This window comes from Marmota marmota, unplaced genomic scaffold (genome assembly GCF_001458135.2).
Source record: "Marmota marmota marmota unplaced genomic scaffold, marMar, whole genome shotgun sequence".
Lineage (NCBI taxonomy): Eukaryota > Metazoa > Chordata > Mammalia > Rodentia > Sciuridae > Marmota > Marmota marmota.
The window spans coordinates 17,737,146-17,748,919 of record NW_026000229.1 but is presented as its reverse complement, the minus strand read 5'-3'; the positions used below and the strand labels follow the sequence as shown (position 1 = coordinate 17,748,919).

Genomic DNA, 11,774 nt, shown 5'->3' with positions numbered 1-11,774 from the left:
TAAAAAACTGTGGCATTTATACACAATGGAGTATTACGCAGCACTAAAAAATGACAAAATCATGGATTTTGCAGGGAAATGGATGGCATTAGAGCAGATTATGCTAAGTGAAGCTAGCCAATCCTTAAAAAACAAATGCCAAATGTCTTCTTTGATATAAAGAGAGCAACTAAGATCAGAACAGGGAAGAAGAGCATGAGGAAAAGATTAACATTAAACAGAGACTAGTGGGGGGAGAGAAAGGGAGAGAGAAGGGAAACTATGGAAATGGAAGGAAACCCTCATTGTTACACAAAGTTACGTATAAGAGTTTGTGAGGGGAAAGGGGAAAAAAAAAACCAAGGGAGAGAATTAAAACAACAGCAGATGGGGTAGAGAGGGAAGATGAGAGGGAAGGGGAGGGGGGATAGTAGGGGATAGGAAAGGTAGCAGAATACAACAGTCACTAATATGGTATTATGTAAAAATGTGGATGTGTAACCGATGTGATTCTGCAACTTGTATTTGGGGTAAAAAATGGGAGTTCATAACCCACTTGAATCAAATGTATGGAAGATGATATGTCATGAGCTGTGTAATGTTTTGAACAACCAATAAAAAATAAATAAATAAATAAATAGATAGATAACAAAAAAATAAATAAATAAATAAATAAATCTAGGTGCATCTAGACTCCAAAGCTGATGTTTCTTCAAGACTCCAAATTCCCTTTTGATCAGGGTTTGTTTCAGCATTTCTAGAGAAGTCCACACATCTATGATTGGTTTTTCAGGACCAGATTATGCTCCTGGATTGAGGATAACAGTCAGAAAGGGGAGAAATTGGAGAAATTTAAAGAATCTCTGTCTCCCTTCTGAAAGAAGGGCCTCTTTTCTAACTGGTTCCCTCTCCCTTCAACATGATCTCCCACTCCACTCTTATTCCAGCCAACCTGCATTTTGGGGAACCTGATTCAAAATGGTTTGAGTTGACAGGATGGCCACACTTCATGCAACAGGTTGTCTGTTGTTCCTAGAATTTGCTGAAGAGACGATGATGATCTGGATGTGCCTCAATGGTAATTTTCCTTGAAGGTGAATGACAGATAAGGTCTTAGTCATTCTCCTAATTTATGATGGATTATATCATTTCTTTATATTTCAACCTTCTATGCTTGAGTCACTCAGACATGTCTCTAGGACTAGACTCAAAAGCAAGTCTCCTCTTAGTCACAGGCTGTTCTCTCAGCTTGACTTCAAATCCAAAGGTTCTGCTCCTGATCAGTTCTGTGGCAAAAATGTATAGATGGCTTATATAAAAATAAAAAGGATGACTGAGACCATGGAAACTGGATATCTTTGACCTAATTATGGTTATTAATAGGAGGACTTTGTGTTTGCCAAACATTTCCTTTCCCTCATTCTCCAGAGGCTGTGAGTTCATCTTCTCTGTCTCCATGTTTTGGTCTATTATCTTGCCCTGCAGGAGCCTTAACTCATTGTCACTTGCCCCATTCCTGTACCTTCTGTTCCAAATGAATGGATCTTCATGGGCTGATTATCTATATTTTTGTTCTATTAATTCTTTAGAGAGGAATTTTAAAATCTCAAACTATAATTGTGGATTTTTCTATAACTCCTTGTACTTCTATCAGTTTTCAATTCATGTATTTTGGGTTTTTTTAATATTTATTTTTTAGGTGTAGATGGACACAACACAATGTCTTTATTTTTATGTGGTGCTGAGGATCAAACCCGGGTCCCGCCTGTGCTAGGCAAGCGCTCTACCACTGAGCCATAATCCCAGCCCCAACTTCATGTATTTTGAATAAGTTGTGAGGTGTATAAATAATTAGAATTATTATGTCATCTTGATGAGTTGACCCCTTGTCATTATGAAATTACCCTCTTTATCCATAGTAATATTCTTTGCTCTAAAATCTTCTTTACTTGGTATTAATGTAACCACTTCAGTTTTCTTTTGACCAGCATTAGCATTGTAGATCTTCTCATCCCTTTACTTCTAACATATTTGTGTTTTTTTTTTTGTTTAAAATGGATTTCTTGTAGATGACACATAATTGAACTTTTAAAAATTCAACATGGCAATATCTGCTTTAATTTAATTCATTTACACTTATTGTGATTATTGATATGGTTGGCTTTTTTGGAGTACCAGGGATTGAACTCAGGGGCACTAGACCACTGAGCCACATCCCCAGTTCTATTTTGTATTTTATTTGGAGACAGGGTCTCAATGAGTTGCTTAGCACCTTGCTTTTACTGAGGCTGACTTTGAATTTGGATCTTCTTGCCTCAGCCTCCTGAGCCACTGGGATTACAGGCATGCACCACTGCGCCCGGGTGATATGGTTGGCTTTTAATCTGTTATTTTGCTATGTGCTTTCTTTTTTCCTATCTTGTGTGCATGAGTGTGTGGGCGTGTGTGTGTGCGTGTGTGTGTGTGTGTGTGTGTATGTGTGGTACTAGGGATTGAACCCAAGGCCTTGCACATACAACCACTGCACTAAATCCCCAATCCTTTTTATTCTTATTTTGAGACAGGATCTTACTAAGTTGTCCAAGCTGGCTTTGAACGTGGAATCCTCCTGTTTCAGCCTCCCAAGTAGCTCAGATTACAAGTGTGCACCACCTAACCAGGACTTCTTATCTATTGATAATCATTTTTCTTTGTTGTTATTTCTGTTTTTTAACTAGGCGGGTATTTTTCATGATTATCTCTTTCTAGAGAACCTGGCCTGAGATGATTATAAAGCAAATGACCAAGGGGGGCAACTAACTGGAGCTTAATCCCACTAGAAAACCTGAGGAAGCGTGTAGAGCAATGCCTCAGAATTATCTTCTCCAGGGAGCAGGGGAGCTGTATATGTATCCAACAACTCCCATCCAGTCTTTGGTGAGGACTGTTAAATCCCAGCCTTTTGGGCCTGCCCCAGGTGACAATAGAGCATCTCCACCTGTCAAAGAGCAGTGTAGAGCCAGGCCTGTGAGAGGGAGAGGATGAGTGCTAAGAAGATATATGTGGGTGAGACACCAAGAGGAAGCACAGAACAGAATGGTGAACAGCAGTAAAAATGGATGAACTATTGGCATCAATATGGATCAATCTCACCCAAACAATATTGAATAAAACAAGCAAGTTGTAAAAGAATATAAATGATGAGCATAGTATAAATCATAGAAAAAAAATGAATCATGCAAAACAAGAATAAATCTGAGAGAGAGAGAGTAGAAAAACATGATGAACAGTAAATTTAGGAGAGTCATAACCACCAACAAAGAGGGAGGAATGGGAACAGTTTGGAGTACACATAGGAGGCCTTTCCTGTATTTTAAATGTTTTATTTTTCTGTACTGAGTAGAAAGTACACAAATGACCAGACCATTTTATTATATTCTGGAATTTTTTTTGTATGCTTAAAACTTTTCAAAATAAAAATGGTAATGAACAAGAAAAATCTTATTAAAGGAGTCCAAATGATCTGAAAGAAATGGGTACAGGCCATTAGGAAGAAAATTAATTGTTTTGCTTTGCTTTTAACTAAAACTAGCATGAAAGGGGTACAAGAAAATGTAATCAGAGAGAAAGAGAGAGAAACAATAGGAGCTACAACCAGAGTTGAAATACTTTCAACTTCGAATTTTTCTTATTCTTTGAGTTTTTAAACTCAATCAGGCACTGTTTTTGTTTGTTTTAATTCCAGCCACTGCTTTTAAAAAAAATAAAAACATCTGTAATTTCATTGATCTAACACTACTATTTCCATTTTCACTAATTCCTTTCTGAACTTAACCCACATGCCAACATTCTTTGCTTAGTTCCAATTATATTGCATTTGTATTTAATACTTCGCTTTTTTATACTCATTCATATATACTATGTCCATCAATGTTTCTCCATTTGTCTATAGTTGAAATAGTTATCATTTTCATGGCTACATAATGCTCCATCTTGCTGATGTATAGTACTTTACCAGCCATTTCTTTATTTTGGACCGTTATGTTGCTTTTAAACTTTAGATATTGAAATAACTTTGTGATAAATATACTTGTGGAGGTTTTTGTTTATGTTAAATATAGCCTTAGCAGAAATCCAGAGGTACAATTACTAAGTCAGAGGGTGTGACTATCTGCGTGGCCTTTGCCATGTAACACACAGAATTCTCCCTTTGACCATGGCTGTTTACTTAAAGCCCCAGGTCCTCCCAAATGCCTAGGAATCTACATTTTTACATAATCTATTTTGGGCTTGTATTTGTTTTACTAAGTTGTTAGGAGAGTAAAGAAGACAACTGGGAGCAGATGGGAAATTTTCAGTTCTAAGAGGCATGGAGAATTTTGGAGCAAGGCAGAACAGATTTCTAATCCTGACTTTGCTACTGGTGAATTGTATGACCTTAGGAAAGTGACTTCCCCTCTCTAAGATGCCAGTATGTCCTTGCTGCCAGTATGTCTTCCTCAAGGGTTTGTGCCAAGGATGAAACAAGAAAATGCAAGCCATGCACTGGCTGCAGTGGCTGATGTAAGGGGAGTGCTTAGCAGATTAGGGAGAGCTCCTCGGAGCAGCAGAAACCCCTGTGCAGACTGCACACAGAGGGTGGAGCTCAGCCTGCAGAGGGGAGGGGAGGAAAGCTAAATGGCTATAGCTTACTGGAGTCAGAGTAGACTCTGGGAGCAAGGGTTTGGGGGTATTTCCTGCCAGGTATTTCTCAATAGCTCTAATGCTGGTGAGAATATGTGAAGAAAGGCAAAGGAGTGAAAGAATGGAAATCATCTTTTTGGAGCTATCAGCCTATATTATCTCCTTTAGCTCTCAAATAAGAAGAAACTAGTGTGTATTGAGCACCTATTATTTCCCAGATACTTCACATGCACTTTGTCCTCAGAGAAAATGTTAGAGGTTAGGGTTAGGGTTTACCACTTCTAGAAGAGGTGAGGGGAAGCACAATTTGTAGAAAAGGGATTGTGAAATCATCTAAGTAGCCTAGGTTTGAATCCCAGACCTGACACATGCTAGCTAGGGACCTGCACCCAAGAGTGCTCATTTCTAAAAGGGAAAATGATTATCGTACTAGGAAGAGATCATTTCTGTAAAGCACCTGGCACAGAGTAGGCACCTGGTGTAACTTACCTGGGTCACTTACCTGGGTCATATCTAGAAAGTGGCAGCACAAGATTGGGGCCAGGTCTCCTGCCTCCAAATGTGATGTGATGTATCACATTTTATGTTTATGCAAATGCTCAAGGTCTGCATAACACAAAATATTTGAGAAATGCTTTTTCTATGGTGATTCAAGTAAAGGATTGTTGGGGCTTTTTGTGTTGTATTTTGAGTGTGCTGTGATCATGAAATTCATCTCTCCAGCCACTTCTAAAAGTTTTCCCTTATTCAGGGTTTTAAACAGATGGAAGCCCCAAAATATGGAAAGATTTGCTTTGGAGCAGAGCAGCAAGCCAGGAACAGAAACCCTGATGCCCAAAACTTTCCACTCCTTGGCTGATGACCTTCCCCAGAATTGCTGGGCATCCACACTAGATGACGCAAGTTCAGGGAAAAGTAAAACCTCATTTTAGAGCCTCAGGGATGTTCCTCTCCCCTGGTGAAACTGTTTGGTTAAGAGATAAGGAAACTGAGGCCCAGTCAGTCATGATGGTCACGACTGCTCCTGCCATCCATGTCTGAGACAAAATTACTAACCACCCTTGTGTTTCTGGTAAACAGTGTTTGAGGTTTCGCATCAATATGAGCGATCATATATGAGAACATTGCTGGCTGAGCAGGTAAATTACCACCTTGTGCAGTAACCTCTGCCTAGAGTGCGTTGTGGCTGGAGCTGTTCAGTTTCCACCCTGAACTGAATGTGAGATGCCCGTGGGCGCCACAGGCACACAGAGATCTGAATTGGGAGAAAGTTGTCCCTCTTGTCAACACAGAAGGAAACATTGTATAAGTACTTCTTCTTTCTGGGCCAGTCATAAAGTGGGGCTGCTTCTCAAACAGTTCCCCTTTGCAATGGTCCTTACATGAGGGGCTTACCCACCACGCTAGTGATCTTCAGCCTGGTGAAGCAGAGTAGGAACACTAGTAACCAAAGACCAGGCTTAAGGGACTAGCTCAGTGGGCTGCGGTTGTGGCTCAGAGGTAGAGCACTCACCTAGCATACGTGAGGCACTGGGCTTGATCCTCAGCACCACGTAAAGTAAAATAAAGACATTGTGTTCACCTATAACTAAACAATAAGTATTAAAAAAAAAAAAAGAATTGGTTCAGCCCATAGCAAGTAACTCGTTTCATTGTTCTGAGCCTCAGTTATCCAGAAAATGGGCATACCTGGTCCTCTGGCTTTAAGTACAGCCTGGGGACTGATGCTTCCCAAGAGCAAATCTCCCACCCCAGTCCTTCTTCTGAGCTCTAGATTCCTATGATACAACTGTCTCCAGGACCCATGTTCTTGAGACCTGCCTCAGTTCTCATTACTGTCACTTTCTGTGTGTCCTGGGATGTTATTAATTACAGCTACCATTGGGTGCACACTATATGCCAAGACCCTTACATAAATGACTTCTTCCCAGCACAGAAATATTCCCCATTCTACAATAACCAGTATGCCCCAAGTGGAATATTACAACTGCTGCCCCTAAACCTGGCCTCCCCTCATCTGCCACACCATCACTTTCCATCTACTGGCTCAGGCAGAGATCCAGCAGCCCTGACTTCTCTACTCCCCTGTTCCACACTTAGTCTAGCTGCAAAACACAACTAGAACCAAACTCTTTTTCACCCACCTTTTCTTTCTTTTTTTTTTTTTAAGTTGGTGTGTTAGTTATACGTAAAAGTGAAATTCATTGTGACGTAGTCATTCAGGCACAAAATATGGTTTGGTCGATTTCATTCCCTTCTTCTTCCCCTTTCTCATCCCCTGCCCTTGATCTCCTTCCTCAACTCCACTGTTCTCCTTTCTATGTTCATCAGCTCCACACCCCCTCACTTTTAAAAATTCCTTACTTCTCTCTAGCTTCCACATATAAGAGAAAACATTCAACCCTTGACTTTCTGAGTCTGGCTTATTTCACTTAGTATTATATTCTCAAGTTCTATTCGTTTGCCAGAAAATGACATATTTTCTTTCCTCTTTATGGCTGAGTAAAACTCCATTCTGTATATATACATTTTCTTTATTCAATCCTCTACTGGAGGACACTTAGGCTGGTTCCATAACTCGATCATTGTGAATTGAACTGCCATAAACATTGGTATGCATGTATTCCTGTGTTATACTGATTTTAGTTCTTTTAGATTCATACCAAGGAGTGGGATAGCTGGATCACATCGTGGGTCTGTTCCTAGTCTTTTGAGGAATTTCCATACTGCTTTCCAAAGTTCACCACATATATTATTTCTATGTAATTCCCAGCACTTTTTTTGCTAGGAACTTATGGGGCCCTTTATCAGAATAATATTTTTAAGTGCATAAAATAAAACACAGAGGACTTTTAAGGAAACCAATCATATTGAAATATAGTGCCCAAAATATTTTAAAGAACAAATTTGTGATATATTAATGAATGTACTTCATGAATACCATATTAAATAAAAGATCTAGTGGCAAATCTAATAACTACTATAACTCCAAAGTCATGATGGATATAAACATTTCTAGATCCTGGCAGAGACTATATGTAATGTGATATTTAAAAATCTTGATTCCTAGTTGTGCCAAAGTCACAGGCATTGCTCACATGAATGTGTGTGGTAGCCTACATTTATAGTCAAAGGGATCTCCCCAAACCCCCAGCACTAGGAATTGAACCCAGGACCTCCTGCATGGTAGGCAAGCACTCTGCACTTAGCTACACCCTCTAAAATCAAGTTAGAGGTTAATGAATATAAAGGCACACACACACACACACACACACACACCACTTAGTGCATGTTGAAGTGCAAGAACTCCCTTAAAGCTGCCTGAGAACACCTGCGTCCACACAGCTGGACTCACTGGCCTGGGTTTCTGTAGCCTCCTGATGCATCTCCAGGCTTCCAATGTGGCCCTCAGGCTATTTTCGACACAGCAATTCCAATAACTACATATGTCATATGACTGCCCTGCTTCCAAGCAGCCAACAATGTCCCACCAACATAAATGACATCCAAAGTCCTCACCACAGCCAATAAGGCCCTCTGTGGTCTGGGCCATAGCTACCTCCCATCCTTGATTCTGCCATGTCCCCTCATTCATTTCACTCCACTATGCCCAATATCCACATGACTCCTTGGTCTTTGCCCAATATCCACATGACTCCTTCTCTTCCTTGGAGCCTCTATTCAAATGTTATCTCTTCAGAGAGGCCTTCTCTAACCGCTCCCCACTCTCCACCCATCTAACATCCTTGGTCACTGTCTGTCCCCAGTCCTGCATCTATGTCCTACCTGAAGTGGATTATATATGCATCTGTGTCCTTGCTGTCTGCATGGCCCCTAGAACATAAGACTGTCCTCAACACTCAGAGGACAACACAGAGGGGCCTGCCACACAGGGGCTCAGTGCACATCTGTAGACTGAGTGAATGGAGAACCACAAGTTGCAAGAACTCTGGCAAGGGACAGGCAGCCAGAGCAGCTGTTGGAGGAGCTGGCACATGAACAGGATCCTGCTCATGTTTGTCCTCTGCTGCTGTACCTTGCTCTAGAACTTGGGTCTCCTCTTCACTCAGGCTGCCAGCAGACTCCCCACACCAAGGTCCACAGTGAGTCCAGGAGAGAACAGGGCACCAAGCAGAAGGAATCCTGCAGTAGCAAGCCCACCTCTCAGAAGGCACTGTCTGAACTCTGCTGCTACCCACAAGCCTCAGCGGCCCACACACTCTCCCTCCTCCCTGGATGAGTCTCCTTCCAAGGGAGGAGCTTGGAAAAACACCTTCTGGGAGGCAGGATAAGGAGGATAGGCTTTTGAATGTTGTGGTCCAGGGCCCAGTCCATTCTCTGTACGGACTCCAGGATGGGCTTGGCCAGTCTCATGTATGGTCTTACCCTGGCTTGGGCTCTTCTCACTCCTGGTCTGTCAAACCAGCTCCCAGTTTAGTAGAACTCCAACCACCATCCCCCTCTTCCAGCCAGCAAGCTGCCATGCCCAGAGCACTCATATAGCCACCTGAAGAATACCTGGCTGGACTCAGAAAAAACTAGCCCTCTGCTCCCATGTCCTCTCAAGTCTTGAAACAAACATAGGCAATGGCCTAGCTTAAGTCCCAGCCTGATTCACCAGATTTGGTTCCCAATTGTTGGAATTCCTTTCCCAGAGCTCTTGGGAACCAGGATAGAAGAGTGGTAAGTGAGGATGGCCCTGGGTCTAATGACAGGAAAACATAGGGGACAGTGAGGTCTTCCAGCAGGGCTAAGCTGAGGAGCAGATACCAGGCCAGAGCAGCAGGCCTGCCCCAGCTAAGGCCACCTTATCATGTGCAAGGCAAGAGAACAAATGCAGGCCACAGACCATATACCTCAATATTTAAGTCATGAGTCAGTCTAAGGTAACATGAGATAAAATATGTTCCATCCTCCTACCTTGACAAATACATCTTCAGAACAAGATGCAATGGCAGGTTCAGACCAAATTTCATGTTCCTCAAAGTCCAAAGTCCAAATATGGCAGCAGGTAAGAGCCCCAATCAGTTGGTTCCTCCCACTTTTCTTGTTTTCTCTTCACTCTCAGGTCCGTCTCACACCATGAGGGAGTTTGGGGGATCGTACCTCAACTACTAGTCTCCACCAACTTACATGTGCACCCCCACACCAACAGTGGCCCTGGGACAAGGACAAGCACAGCAGGACCACTGTCTGCCCTCAACTGGAGAGATGCAAGGGAGGCACATGGGCCCTGAAAGTGGATTCGGGGAGCCTTGAGCAGGGAATTTGAGACTTTTTGGTATTCCAAGAATGGTCTGGTACAGGCACAAGTCACTTAGCCTGTGAACTCCTCACCCAGGGATTAGGGTAGCACTGGAGGAGGGCCCGAGGAGGCCTGGAAAACCAAAGTCCACCAGCAAGTGCTCCTGGTGCCCTGGTCTAAGGGCAGTGCCACCCCAGTCTACCTGACAGAGCAGGCCACTTTGGGAGGGTGCAAAGGAGTGGAGCCAGGAAACTGGCCCAAGTTACTGGGAAAGGGAAGTAAAACCCTTTTAAATGCTAAGGACACCTGTTAAAGCTTCAGAGGCAGATCCAGCTCATTTGAGGCTATTTCTAAAACTCTACCCTCAAAGGAAGATTTTATTCTCACTGAGGATCTGAAAGAGAATCTTCTACTAGTAGCTTCACAATCTTTATTGTAAAAACTCTATCCTGTTGGTTAAAAAAAAGTAGGCTTTATTACTTGATAGTTTTACCCCTTATAAATTATTCCATCCAGTTTTTAAACAAGAATAGAGCATTTATATGAAAATGAAGCTTGAGTTGTTTTAACCTTGTTTTTTAGTTATAACCAGATTAAAGAAGACCCACCAGGGGAAATAAAAATAAAAAGACAATGTGATTTAAAAATAAATGCAAAGGGCTGGGGTTGTGGCTCAGTGGTAGAGCATTCACCTAGCACAAGTGAAGCACTGGGTTCCATCCTCAGAACCACATAAAGATAAATAAGTAAAAGGTGTTATGTCTATCTACAACTAAAAAAAATTATTTTAAAATATAAATGCAAACAGATAAAAGAAGAAACAAACATGTATGCACAGACAGATCAGAAGCATACAAAGACCTACCTACACAGATAAATATACTCACACTGGTGCTTTTTAGACACTGTTTCCAAAGATTTTGAGACCATGCCACATTTTTGCAAGCATAGACACCAACAACAATATCATCTCTAAGTACCTGCCCTGTAAGTTGTGTGAACTTGCTTTCTGACCAACTCTCAACCTTTTCTAGAACTACCTGGGCAGGATCCAGTCCCAGATTGTGGAGGTGGTTCATCTTATATGATGGTCACATAAAAACATTAAGCAAGTGGTTGGAGTCAAGTCTTCTGAATCACCAGGATTCTCTTTTGGTCCCTAAATCAATCTGTTAGCCATAAACAAGAATTTTTAGATAGGACTGCAACCTTTTAAAGTGTGATATCCATATTTTCTCAGATGGTCCTCTGCCCCTCCTTAGATACAGATCAGGAAATGGAGGGAGAGAACAGTAAAGCTGCTTGTCTGCAGTTTGAGAGCAAGTTAGTTACTGGCAGAGTCAAGACAAGAAGCAGGAAGAACCCAGGTCTCCTGTCTCCAGGTACCATGTGCTTCCTGCCAGCCTCCCTCTCCCCACCAACCCCAATTCATTGTCACTGGGAAAAAACTGGCTGTTTCATGCTCCGGAGGCCTCAGGACTCAGACAGCTAAGTCACACAGTGACCAACATGGAGGCTGCTCTCTGGGCTCTCTTGATGAAGGGACATTGGCATACTCAGCTGTATGGAGCAGGAAAGAACCAATAAGCAGCTCTAGGAGGACCTGTTTTTGAGAAGCAGAGAAAAATGGGGCAATAGTGCCTTGAAATTAAACGTATGGCATTCAGGTGGGCTGAATATGGAAACAAAATAATAGCCATGCTTTGAGAAATCACCATCCTCGTTATGTCTGAGGACACTGGCCCAAGTTAAAAGGGAGGAAAGAGGAGAACCAAGAAGGCCAAGCTGCTGCTTATAGACAGTTTGTCCTGAGCAGAAGCACCAAGGCCACTGTTCTTGGCTGTGGCTATGACTACTGGAGGAGCCACAAGCAGCTCTCATGAGGGTG

General features: G+C 42.1%; 2 long non-coding RNA genes across 3 annotated transcripts in view; one reads left to right on the top strand and one right to left on the bottom strand.

Annotated features, from left to right (window-relative positions):
• Positions 1-2,238, top strand: part of LOC125613387 — a 34,442-nt gene extending 32,204 nt beyond the window's left edge. For both annotated transcript variants that reach the window (XR_007343961.1, XR_007343962.1), the window contains one exon: positions 662-2,238. This is a non-coding gene — a long non-coding RNA (uncharacterized LOC125613387). The remainder of the gene's footprint in view (positions 1-661) is intronic.
• Positions 1-11,774, bottom strand: part of LOC107137783 — a 49,144-nt gene that overhangs the window by 16,429 nt on the left and 20,941 nt on the right. The window lies entirely within an intron of this gene.